Source organism: Triticum dicoccoides, chromosome 5A (assembly GCF_002162155.2).
Source record: "Triticum dicoccoides isolate Atlit2015 ecotype Zavitan chromosome 5A, WEW_v2.0, whole genome shotgun sequence".
Classification (NCBI taxonomy): Eukaryota; Viridiplantae; Streptophyta; class Magnoliopsida; order Poales; family Poaceae; genus Triticum; species Triticum dicoccoides.
In genome coordinates this window covers 673,958,524-673,969,790 of record NC_041388.1, presented here as the reverse complement: position 1 = coordinate 673,969,790, position 11,267 = coordinate 673,958,524, and positions in this window count along the sequence as shown.

The following is an 11,267-nucleotide window of genomic DNA, read 5'->3' as shown; positions in this document are numbered from 1 at the left end:
GCCTCGTACCCGTACACAAGAGGGGTCAATATATCAAGTGGGCGGAGCCGAGATATGGCGCATTGCCGGGACCGGATACCTATCCAGTACTCCGAAGAAGACATCCGAAGACTGGCCTTCAGAGTGGTTTTAATTGGAGGATGTCCCCCTTCCGGACCCTATTCGGATGGGCCTTCCTGAGTTCAATAACTCCCCTTTGAAGAAACACCGCAGCTGGCGCCCACAGAGCCCCCAGGAGGAAGATAATAGAGAGGTCCTTTACCTGCCGGCCGGATAAAAACGCTGGCCAAATCAGGATTGACAATTATTGAGGTTATGTCAATATGTATAGTGCGGGGGGTGCAGCCACTTCAATATCGGAGACAACCCATGTGGCACTTTAATGGAGAAGACGATGCCACCTGCTACGGTCGTAAGGGACCGGACTCCGTCATTGCTCTAGCGAAAATACTGTCCGATTTATATAAAGGAGAAGAAGAGGAGTTCATCCTCATTAAGCCACGGGATGGATTCTCCATGTACAACCCGACCTTCCCGCGTTCTTCGTCATAAGTATTTACCTGCTATTTCATAGCAGGAACTGCGAAAAGCTATGAGGGAGGTCCACAGCCCGTCTCCACAACCAGAGGACCTTGACCGGGCCCTCGACCTCGGACTCGAAGAAGATCTGGACACATTTGTGGAGCTCATCGACAGGATGTTCTATAAGTTAAGCTGCAACGGTGCCTTGGTGGCCATCATAGCCGATTATCCTGGACTGCTCCCTGCATCGCATGTAAGTAAAACCGGAGTACCAACTTCTGATAAGGATCCTTTTTTTCGCACTTCACCTACCGCACACATATGGTGTCTTATAGGGAAGGCCCTCGGGACGCCATGCCGAACCCATAGTGACTCACCAACAAGGGGCACCGAAGCCGGGTAGGCTTAAAAGGAAGGCGGTCAGGACTGAGACGTCGTCACAGAGGTTTGAAAAAGAACCCCGCTCCGTGGTTGTCGTCTTTTAAAATATAGTAACGTCCATGGTTCATGGCAGGAAAAACGCTCGCCGGACCATATCCGGAGAGCCTGCTGGCCAAGCCTCCACCAGCCGGGCTCCAGAGTCGGACTTAGAGGCAGACGCTAATGTGGGGCCAACACCGGATGTTCCTCCTACAGAGGATGTGGATAGGTTGTCCGCTACGAATTCCTAAGTGGAGAGTGCCATGAATCACAGGCGTCGCCGGGCCATACTCTGCGACGCTTGTTTCTCTCAAGAGGCGTTCGATGCCTTCAACTCAGGAGACGCGTACATCCGAGCTGCTCAAAATGGTCTTGTCCGAGCCACGGACCAGTATGTAAAGGATATACGGGTAAGAAAATCTAATAATTATGTATATCAGTAGCCCCTGAGACTTGAAACAGTTGGCACAACTGATTTAAGGATCATTCTTTGCGTAGGTTCTTATGGAGAAGAATACCCAGTTGTCTCAAGAGTTGGAGGAGTGCAAAGCCCAGCTACGGGCCGCTGTTACCGCAATGAAGGAGTCCAAGAAGGCCCCATCTGGTAACACTTGCTTCTATCTAAAAGAATGACATGTACTAGTTAGTATTCGACATGCATGCAAATCTAACAATAGATTCTACAGATGATCCCGGAGTGAATCCGGAGGTCGTGCGAGGGGATGAGCACCATGCTCAACGACAGCTAAAGGCTGGCGAGCGCATGCTTACGCAGGTTATGAAGGAGAAAAATGATCTCCAAGATGCCAATACCCGGCTGGGCATTGAACTGAAAGATGTTCGGGCCCAGCTTGCTGACTCCATAAAGGAGAATAAGAGGCTTCGACGCGACATTTTTAGTAAGTGCTTGAATGAACTTTTATAGAGTTCGGCGAAAAAATCGGTTAACAGAGTTATATCTGTAGGTATGCTGACGGGACGTCCCACAGAGGAGAAGCCCGGGTCTGCGGGTGATCTTCTGCCAGAGCTATCACAACAGCACGAGCAAGTTCGGCAGGTGATGCAGGGCATTGCCCAAGCCTTGTGGCCATCCGCCTCCCTGCCAGGAGGCATGGGGGAGCTTGTAGAGATGCTCAAGGGAGCGTGGCGGCACTTCCGATTATGGAAGATATCAGCCTGCCGACAAGGTGCAAGGGAAGCCTGGGCCATGGTGAAGACGTGATATACCAAGGCTGACCCGAACCACATGGAAGAGGTCGGACCTGTGGGTTCTGATGGGAAAGAGATCCCCGTCAGTTTGGTGTATCACCAGGTGAAATTAGCCGCAAAGTATTCCCAACAGGATTGTAGGCTAGACAGCCTGCTGGATGGTACAGAAGAAGAATTTAGTCAGTTTAAGTGAATGTGTACTTCAAGTGACATATATTGTCCCTAGCGGGATTGTAAATCATTTGTCATGGCAGACCTTTTCGCTTCGACCTCCGGACCCGATAGTCCGGAGTGTATCCGAATACCTGCTTAGTTATGTAAAAACTGGGGTACGCGTGGAAACAAGGCATAGGGGTCATAAGTGCTTGAACAGACAAGTACCCAACTAGCTATATTATATTACATGCATAGTAAGAAACATCTTCCAGGGAGAATAGTTCCGTTAAGGGTTCCTTTCCCTGGGTACGCATGCATTAATGTGCATGTCCGAACTGCGAAAAGAGATGCAGGATATAAACATCTGGGGGCATGTATTGCAATAAATAAAAGTCATCTTTTGTTCACCGACCGAATATTCCCTTAAGAATGCTAGCTTTCGGCTTCACCCAGTCTAAGGTACACATTCGGCTGACCTGGCAGTAACAATCGCAGAGATGCTCCCCTTATGCCCTAGCCGAATTAACGGGAACGTAGGGCATAAACACAAGAGCCAGGCAACCCAGCTTGGCCAAAACTTAAGTCATATTGATGCATATAATGGCGAAGAAAAGGTACATGTGGAAAAGTAACACATGTGTGGGGGGCCTAGAGCCCGGAACATAGTTATATTAAGCTTCTGTATAAGAAGCCCCCAGGTATAATGAGCACGCCTAGCATGTCAAGATTGTGTAGTCAAGACACATTTTAACCTTTTAAGGCCGTGAAGAAAAAGGGAAGAAAGAAAGAAAGAAAGAAAAGACAGATAACGTATATATAAAAATTTCCAGAGGTAAGGAGACGAACACAGAGCCCAGCACTAGGCGTAGAACCTTCGGAGTCTGGCTGCGTTCCATGGGTTTGGCTCGAGTCGATGGTTCGATGCATCCCGCAGACGGTACGCTCCACCGGTCAGAACTCTGTCAATAACGAAGGGACCTTCCTATTTGGGCTTGAGCTTGTTCTTTTTCTTCTCCGGTAGGCGTAGAACGAGTTCGCCAATGTTATAAGTTTTGGCCCGTACTTCTCTACTTTGATACCGCCGAGCCTGTTGCTGATAGAATGCGGAGCAGGCTTTTGCCACGTCACCCTCCTCCTCCAGGGCGTCCAAACTGTCATGTCGATCAAGCTCGGCTTCTTTATCTTCGTACATGCGCACTCGAGGTGAGTCATGAATGATGTCGCAGGGCAGTACCGCCTCTGCGCTGTACACCAGAAAGAACGGTGTGTATCTGGTAGTGCGATTCGGTGTGGTCCGCAGCCCCCATAGTACGGAGTCAAGCTCCTCCACCCAGTGCGTATCTGATTAGTTCAAGGATCGCACTAATCTGGGTTTAATGCCGCTCATGATAAGACCATTTGCTCGCTCGACTTGACCGTTAGTTTGCGGGTGATAGACAGAGGCATAATCGAGCTTAATGCCCATGTTGCCGCACCAAGTTTTCACATCGTCGGTTGTAAAGTTCGAGCCGTTATCGGCGATGATGCCGTGGGGGACGCCGTAACGGTGTACAACCCCGGATATGAAGTCTATCACTGGTCCATTTGGTGAATTTATCCACCATGACCAATAGGTATTTTTTTTCTTATGGCTTCCCCCTTTAAGGGGTCCGACCATATCAAGCCCCCAGACCGCAAAGGGCCAAGTAATGGGGATTGTTTGGAGAGCGGTAGGTGGCATATTGATGACCCACAAGTATAGGGCATCTATCGTAGTCCTTTCGATAAGTAAGAGTGTCGAACCCAACGAGGAGCAGAAGGAAATGATAAGCGGTTTTCAGCAAGGTATTCTCTGCAAGTACTGAAATAAGTGGTAACAGATAGTTTTGTGATAAGATAATTTGTAACAAGCAACAAGTAACAAAAGTAAATAAAGTGCAGCAAGGAGGCGCAATCCTTTTTGTAGCAAAGGACAAGCCTGGACAAACTCTTATATAAGGAAAAGCGCTCCCGAGGACACATGGGAATATCGTCAAGCTAGTTTTCATCACGTTCATATGATTCACATTCGGTACTTTGATAATTTGATATGTGGGTGGACCGGTGCTTGGGTGCTGTTCTTACTTGAACAAACATCCCACTTATGATTAACCTCTATTGCAAGCATCCGCAACTACAACAAAAGTATTAAGGTAAACCTAACCATAGCATGAAACATATGGGTCCAAATCAGCCCCTTACGAAACAACACATAAACTAGGGTTTAAGCTTCTGTCACTCTAGCAACCCATCATCTCCTTATTACTTCCCAATGCCTTCCTCTAGGCCCAAATAATGGTGAAGTGTTATGTAGTCGACGTTCACATAACACCACTAGAGGCTAGACAACATACATCTCATCAAAATATCGAACGAATACCAAATTCACATGACTACTAATAGCAAGACTTCTCCCTTGTCCTCAGGAACAAACGTAACTACTCACAAAGCATAAACATGTTCATAATCAGAGGGGTATTAATATGCATATAGGATCTGAACATATGATCTTCCACCAAATAAACCAACTAGCATCAACTACAAGGAGTAATCAACACTACTAGCAACCTACCAGCACTAATCCCGGACTTGGAGACAAGAATTGGATACAAGAGATGAACTAGGGTTTGGAGATGAGATGGTGCTGGTGAAGATGTTGATGGAGATTGCCCTCTCCCGATGAGAGGAGCGTTGGTGGTGATGATGGTGACGATTTCCCCCTCCGGGAGGGAAGTTTCCCCGGCAGAATAGCTCTGCCGGAGCTCTAGATTGGATCCGCCAAGGTTCCGCCTCGTGGCGGCGAATTTTCGTCCCAAAAGGTTCCCTGTTATTTTTTTCTTGACGAAAGACTTCATATAGCAGAAGATAGTCATCGGAGAGCCACCAGGGGGCCCATGAGGTAGGGGGGTGTGCCCTAGGGGGGGGGGGGCGCCCCCCACCCTTGTGAGAAGGGTGTGTTCCGTGGAGTTTCATGACTTTTGGAGTTGTGCAGAATAAGTCTGTAATATTGGCTCCTTATTCAGCCCAGAATTCCAGCTGCCGGCATTCTCCCTCCTTATGTAAACCTTGTAAAATAAGAGAGAATAGCCATAAGTATTGTGACATAATGTGAAATAACAGCCCATAATGCAATAAATATCGATATAAAAGCATGATGCAAAATGGACGTATCAACTCCCCCAAGCTTAGACCTCGCTTGTCCTCAAGCGAAAGCCGATAACAATAAATATGTCCCCATGTTTAGAGGTAGAGGCGTCGATAAAAATAAAATACGGACAGGAAGGCATCATGATTATCCTCATAACAGAAACATATATAGATATTGTCATATGATTACTTATGTTCAAGTGATGATCTATTCACAATGCAAAAGTATGAATCAAAAACCTTATTGAGAACCAACAAACTATAACCTCAGTCATTGAAGCAATTGCAACTTATCATAACATCAGAAAGAGTCTATGTCGGAGCTAAAAAGCAAGTCCACATACTCAACTATCATCTAGTCCTTCATAATTGCTAACACTCACGCAATACTTGTGGTTACGGAGTTTTAATCGGACACAGAGAAAGATAGGGGCTTATAGTTTTGCCCCACAACCTTTTACCTCGAGGGTAATGTCAACAATAATAACTCATGCCTCCCTACATCCAATTAGATATATCTATCAGGATCTTTCCAACACACTATGCTTGCCAAAGGATAAAATGTAAAAAGGAAAGGTGAAGATCACCATGACTCTTGCATAAGGTTGAAGATAATAATAAAAGATAGGCCCTTCACAGAGGGAATCAGAGGTTGCCATGCGCTTTTATGGTTGGATGTTCAAAATCTTAATGCAAATGAATGTCACTTTATATTGCCCCTTGTGATATGAACCTTTATTATGCAGTCCATCGCTGCTACGTCTTGGCTTGCGTTGGTTTTCCCTGAAGAGGAAGGGATGATGCAGCAGAGTAGCGTAAGTATTTCCCTCAGTTTTTGAGAACCAAGGTATCAATCAAGTAGGAGGCCACGTGCAAGTCCCTCGTACCTACACAACACAAAGAGCTCAACGCAACCAACGCGATTAGGGGTTGTCAATCCCTTCACGGTCACTTACGGAAGTGAGATCCGATAGATAATATTTTTGGTATTTTTGATATAAAGATGCAAAGTGTAAAGTAAAAGGCAAAGTAAAAACAAAACAAGATTAAAGTGATGGAGATTGATATGATGAGAATAGACCCCGGGGGCCATAGGTTTCACTAGTGGCTTCTCTCAAGAGCATAAGTATTCTACGGTGGGTGAAAAAATTACTGTTGAGCAATTGAAAGAATTGAGCATAGTTATGAGAATATCTAGGCATGATCATGTATATAGGCATCACGTCCGTGACAAGTAGATCGAAACGATTCTGCATCTACTACTATTACTCCACTCATCGACCGCTATCCAGCATGCATCTAGAGTATTAAGTTAAAAACAGAGTAACGCTTTAAGCAAGATGACATGATGTAGAGAGATAAATTCATGCAATATGAAATAAACCCCATCTTTTTATCCTCGATGGCAACGATACAATACGTGTCTTGCTGCCCCTTCTGTCACTGGGAAAGAACACCGCAAGATCGAACCCAAAGCTAAGCACTTCTCCCATGGCAAGAACTACCAATCTAGTTGGCCAAACCAAACGGATAATTCGAAGAGACTTGCAAAGATAACCAATCATACATAAAAGAACTCAGAGAAGATTCAAATATTGTTCATAGATAGACTTGATCATAAACCCACAATTCATCGGTCTCAACAAACATACCGCAAAAATAAGATTACATCGAATAGATCTCCACGAGAGAGGGGGAGAACTTTGTATTGAGATCCAAAAAGAGAGAAGAAGCCATCTAGATACTAACTATGGACCTGAAGGTCTGAGGTAAACTACTCACACTTCATCGGAGGGGCTATGATGATGTAGAAGCCCTCCGTGATGACGGCCCTCTCCGGTGGAGCTCCGGAACTGGCCCCAAGATGGGATCTCTTGGATACAGAAAGTTGCAGCGGTGGAATTAGGTTTTTGGCTCCTGTTCTGATCGTTTGGGGGTACGTGGGTATATATAGGAGGAAGGAGTACGTCGGTGGAGCAACGAGGGGCCCACGAGGCAGGGGGGCGCGCCCTGTAGGGGGGGGGCGCCCCTACCCTCGTGACCGCCTCCGGTACTTCTTGGAGTAGGGTCCAAGTCTCCTGGGTCTTATCCGAGAAGAAAGTCACGTTCCAAAATGGATTTTTCTGTTTGGACTCCGTTTGATATTTTGTTTCTTCGAAACACTGAAATAGGCAAAAAACAGCAATTCTGGGCTGGGCCTCTAGTTAATAGGTTAGTCCCAAAAATAATATAAAAGTGGAAAATAAATCCCAATATAGTCCAAAACAGTAGATAATATAGCATGGAGCAATAAAAAATTATAGATACGTTGGAGACGTATCAGGCATCCCCAAGCTTAATTCCTGCTCGTCCTCGAGTAGGTAAATGATAAAAAGAGAATTTTTGATGCGGAGTGCTACTTGGCATAATTTCAATGCAAAATTTATTAATTGTGGTATGGATATTCAGATTAGAAAGATTCAAGACAAAAGTTCATATTGACATAAAGAATAATAACACTTCAAGCATACTAATAAAGTAATTATGTCTTCTCAAAATAACATGGCCAAAGAAAGTTATCCCTACAAAATCATATAGTCTGGCTATGCTCTATCTTCACCACACAAAGTATTTAAATCATGCACAACCCCGATGACAAGCCAAGCAATTGTTTTATACTCTAACTTTTTCAAAACTTTTTCAATCTTCACGCAATACTTGAGCGTGAGCCATGGACATAGCACTATGTGGAATAGAAGGGTGGTTGTGGAGAAGACAAAAAGAGGGGAAGATAGTCTCACATCAACTAGGCATATCAACGGGCTATGGAGATGCCCATCAATAGATATCAATGTGAGTGAGTAGGGATTGCCATGGAACGGATGCACTAGAGCTATAAGTATATGAAAGCTCATCAAAAGAAACTAAGTGGGTGTGCATCCAACTCGCTTGCTCACGAAGACCTAGGGCAATTTGAGGAAGCCCATCATTGGAATATACAAGACAAGTTCTATAATGAAAATGCCCACTAGTATATGAAAGTGACATAACGAGAGACTCTCTATCATGAAGATCATGGTGCTACTTTGAAGCACAAGTGTGGTAAAAGGATAGTAACACTGTCCCTCTCTCTTTTTCTCTCATTTTTTATTTGGGACTTTTCCCTTTTTTATGGCCTCTTTTTTTTCGTCCGGAGTCTCATCCCGACTTATGGGGGAATCATAGTCTCCATCATCCTTTCCTCACTTGGGACAATGCTCTAGAAAATGATGATCATCACACTTTTATTTTTCTTACAACTCAACAATTACAACTCGATACTTAGAACAAATATGACTCTATATGAATGCCTCCGGCGGTGCACCGGGATATGCAATGAATCAAGAGTGACATGTATGAAAGAATTATGAATGGTGGCTTTGCCACAAATACGATGTCAACTACATGATCATGCTAGCTATATGACAATGATGGAGCGTGTCATAATAAACGGAACGGTGGAAAGTTGCATGGCAATATATCTCGGAATGGCTATGGAAATGCCATGATAGGTAGGTATGGTGGCTGTTTTGAGGAAGGTATATGGTGGGTGTATGATCCCGGCGAATGGTGCGCGGTATTAGATAGGCTAGCAATGGTGGAAGGATGGGAAAAAGTGCATAGAATCCATGGACTCAACATTAGTCATAAAGAACTCATATACTTATTGCAAAAATCTAGAAGCTATCAAAGCAAAGTATTACGCGCATGCTCCTAGGGGGATAGATTGGTAGGAAAAGACCATCGCTCGTCCCCGACAGCCACTCATAAGGAAGACAATCAATAAATAAATTATGTTCCGACTTCATCACATAACGGTTCACCATACGTGCATGCTACGGGAATCACAAACGTTAACACAAGTATTCTTTAAATTCATAACTACTCAACTAGCATGACTCTAATATTATCACCTCCATACCTCAAAACAATTATCATGCTTCAATCTTTTCTTAGTATTCAATGCACTCAAAAGAAAGTTTCACAAATCTTGAATACCAAGCATGTTATTATTAAGCAAATTACCATGCTATTAAGAGACTCTCAAAATAATTTAAGTGAAGCATGAGAGATCAATAGTTTCTTTAAAACAAATCCACCACCGTGCTCTAAAAGATCTAAGTGAAGCACATAGAGCAAAATTATAACGCTCAAAAGATATAAGTGAAGCACATAGAGCAAAACTACTTAGCTCAAAAAGATATAAGTGAAGCACATAGAGCAAAACTACTTAGCTCAAAAAGATATAAGTGAAGCACATAGAGTATTCTATCAAATTATAATTCATGTATGGCTCTCTCAAAAGGTGTGTACAGCAAGGATGATTGAGGGAGTCCTGGATTAGGGGGTGTTCGGATAGCCGAACTATACCTTCAGCCGGACTACTGGACTATGAAGATACAAGATTGAAGACTCCGTCCCGTGTCCGGAAGGGACTTTCCTTGGCGTGGAAGGCAAGCTTGGCAATACGGATGTTCAGATCTCCTACCATTGTAACCGACTCTATGTAACCCTAATCCTCTCCGGTGTCTATATAAACCGGGGGGTTTTAGTCCGTAGGACAACATACACATCAACAATCATACCATAGGCTAGCTTCTAGGGTTTAGCCTCTCTGATCTCGTGGTAGATCTACTCTTGTACTACCCATATCATCAATATTAAACAAGCAGGACGTAGGGTTTTACCTCCATCGAGAGGGCCCGAACCTGGGTAAAACTTCGTGTCCCTTGCCTCCTGTTACCATCCGGCCTAGACGCACAGTTCGGGACCCCCCACCCGAGATCCACCGGTTTTGACACCGACATTGGTACTTTCATTGAGAGTTCCTCTGTGTCGTCGCCGTCAGGCCCGATGGCTCCTACGATCATCAATAGCGATGCAGTCTAGGGTGAGACCTTCCTCCCCGGATAGATCTTCGTCTTTGGCGGCTTCGCACTACGGGCCAATTCACTTGGCCATCTAGAGCAGATTGAAAGCTACGCCCCTGGCCGTCAGGTCAGATTCAGAAATTTAAACTACACGGCTGACATCCGCAGGGACCTGATCTTCGGCGGATTCGAACCACCGCCAAGCGCACCGCACTGTCACGACGAGCATGATCTAGCTCTGCCGCCGAACAGTGCCCTGGAGGCCGCACCCGCATCGGCTCTGACCCTTAGTTTGGAGCCAACCGCGCCGATCGAGGATGGGCGGTTGGACGCCACCTCGGGGGCTGTGATCCCAATGGTGGTTCAGCCGAACACCAGCCCCATACTCTGCGAGACTCGTGGCTCCATGGAGCCGGATTCTTCTCCGGACTCCAAACCCTCCGCGCCCCTGCCGATCGAATCTGATTGGGCGCCGATCATGGAGTTCACGGCCGCGGACGTCTTTCAGCACTCGCCTTTCGGCGATATCCTGAAGTCACTGAAGTCTCTCTCTTTATCAGGAGAGCCCTGGCCGGACTATGGCCAGCAAGGTTGGGGTACGGACGATGAAGAAATTCAAAACCCACCCACCACCCACTTTGTAGCCACTGTCGATGACTTAACCAACATGCTCGACTTCGACTCCGAAGACATTGACGGTATGGACGCCGATGAAGGAGATGATGAAGAACCAGCGCCTACTAGGCCCTGGAAAGCCACCTCGTCATAAGACATATACATGGTGGACACCCCAAAAGAGGGAGAGGGCGATGGAACAGCGGAGGATGACCCCTCCAAGAAACAGCCCAAGCCACGGCGTCAGCGGCGCCGCTCAAAATCCCGCCAACACAAAAACGGTGATTCCAG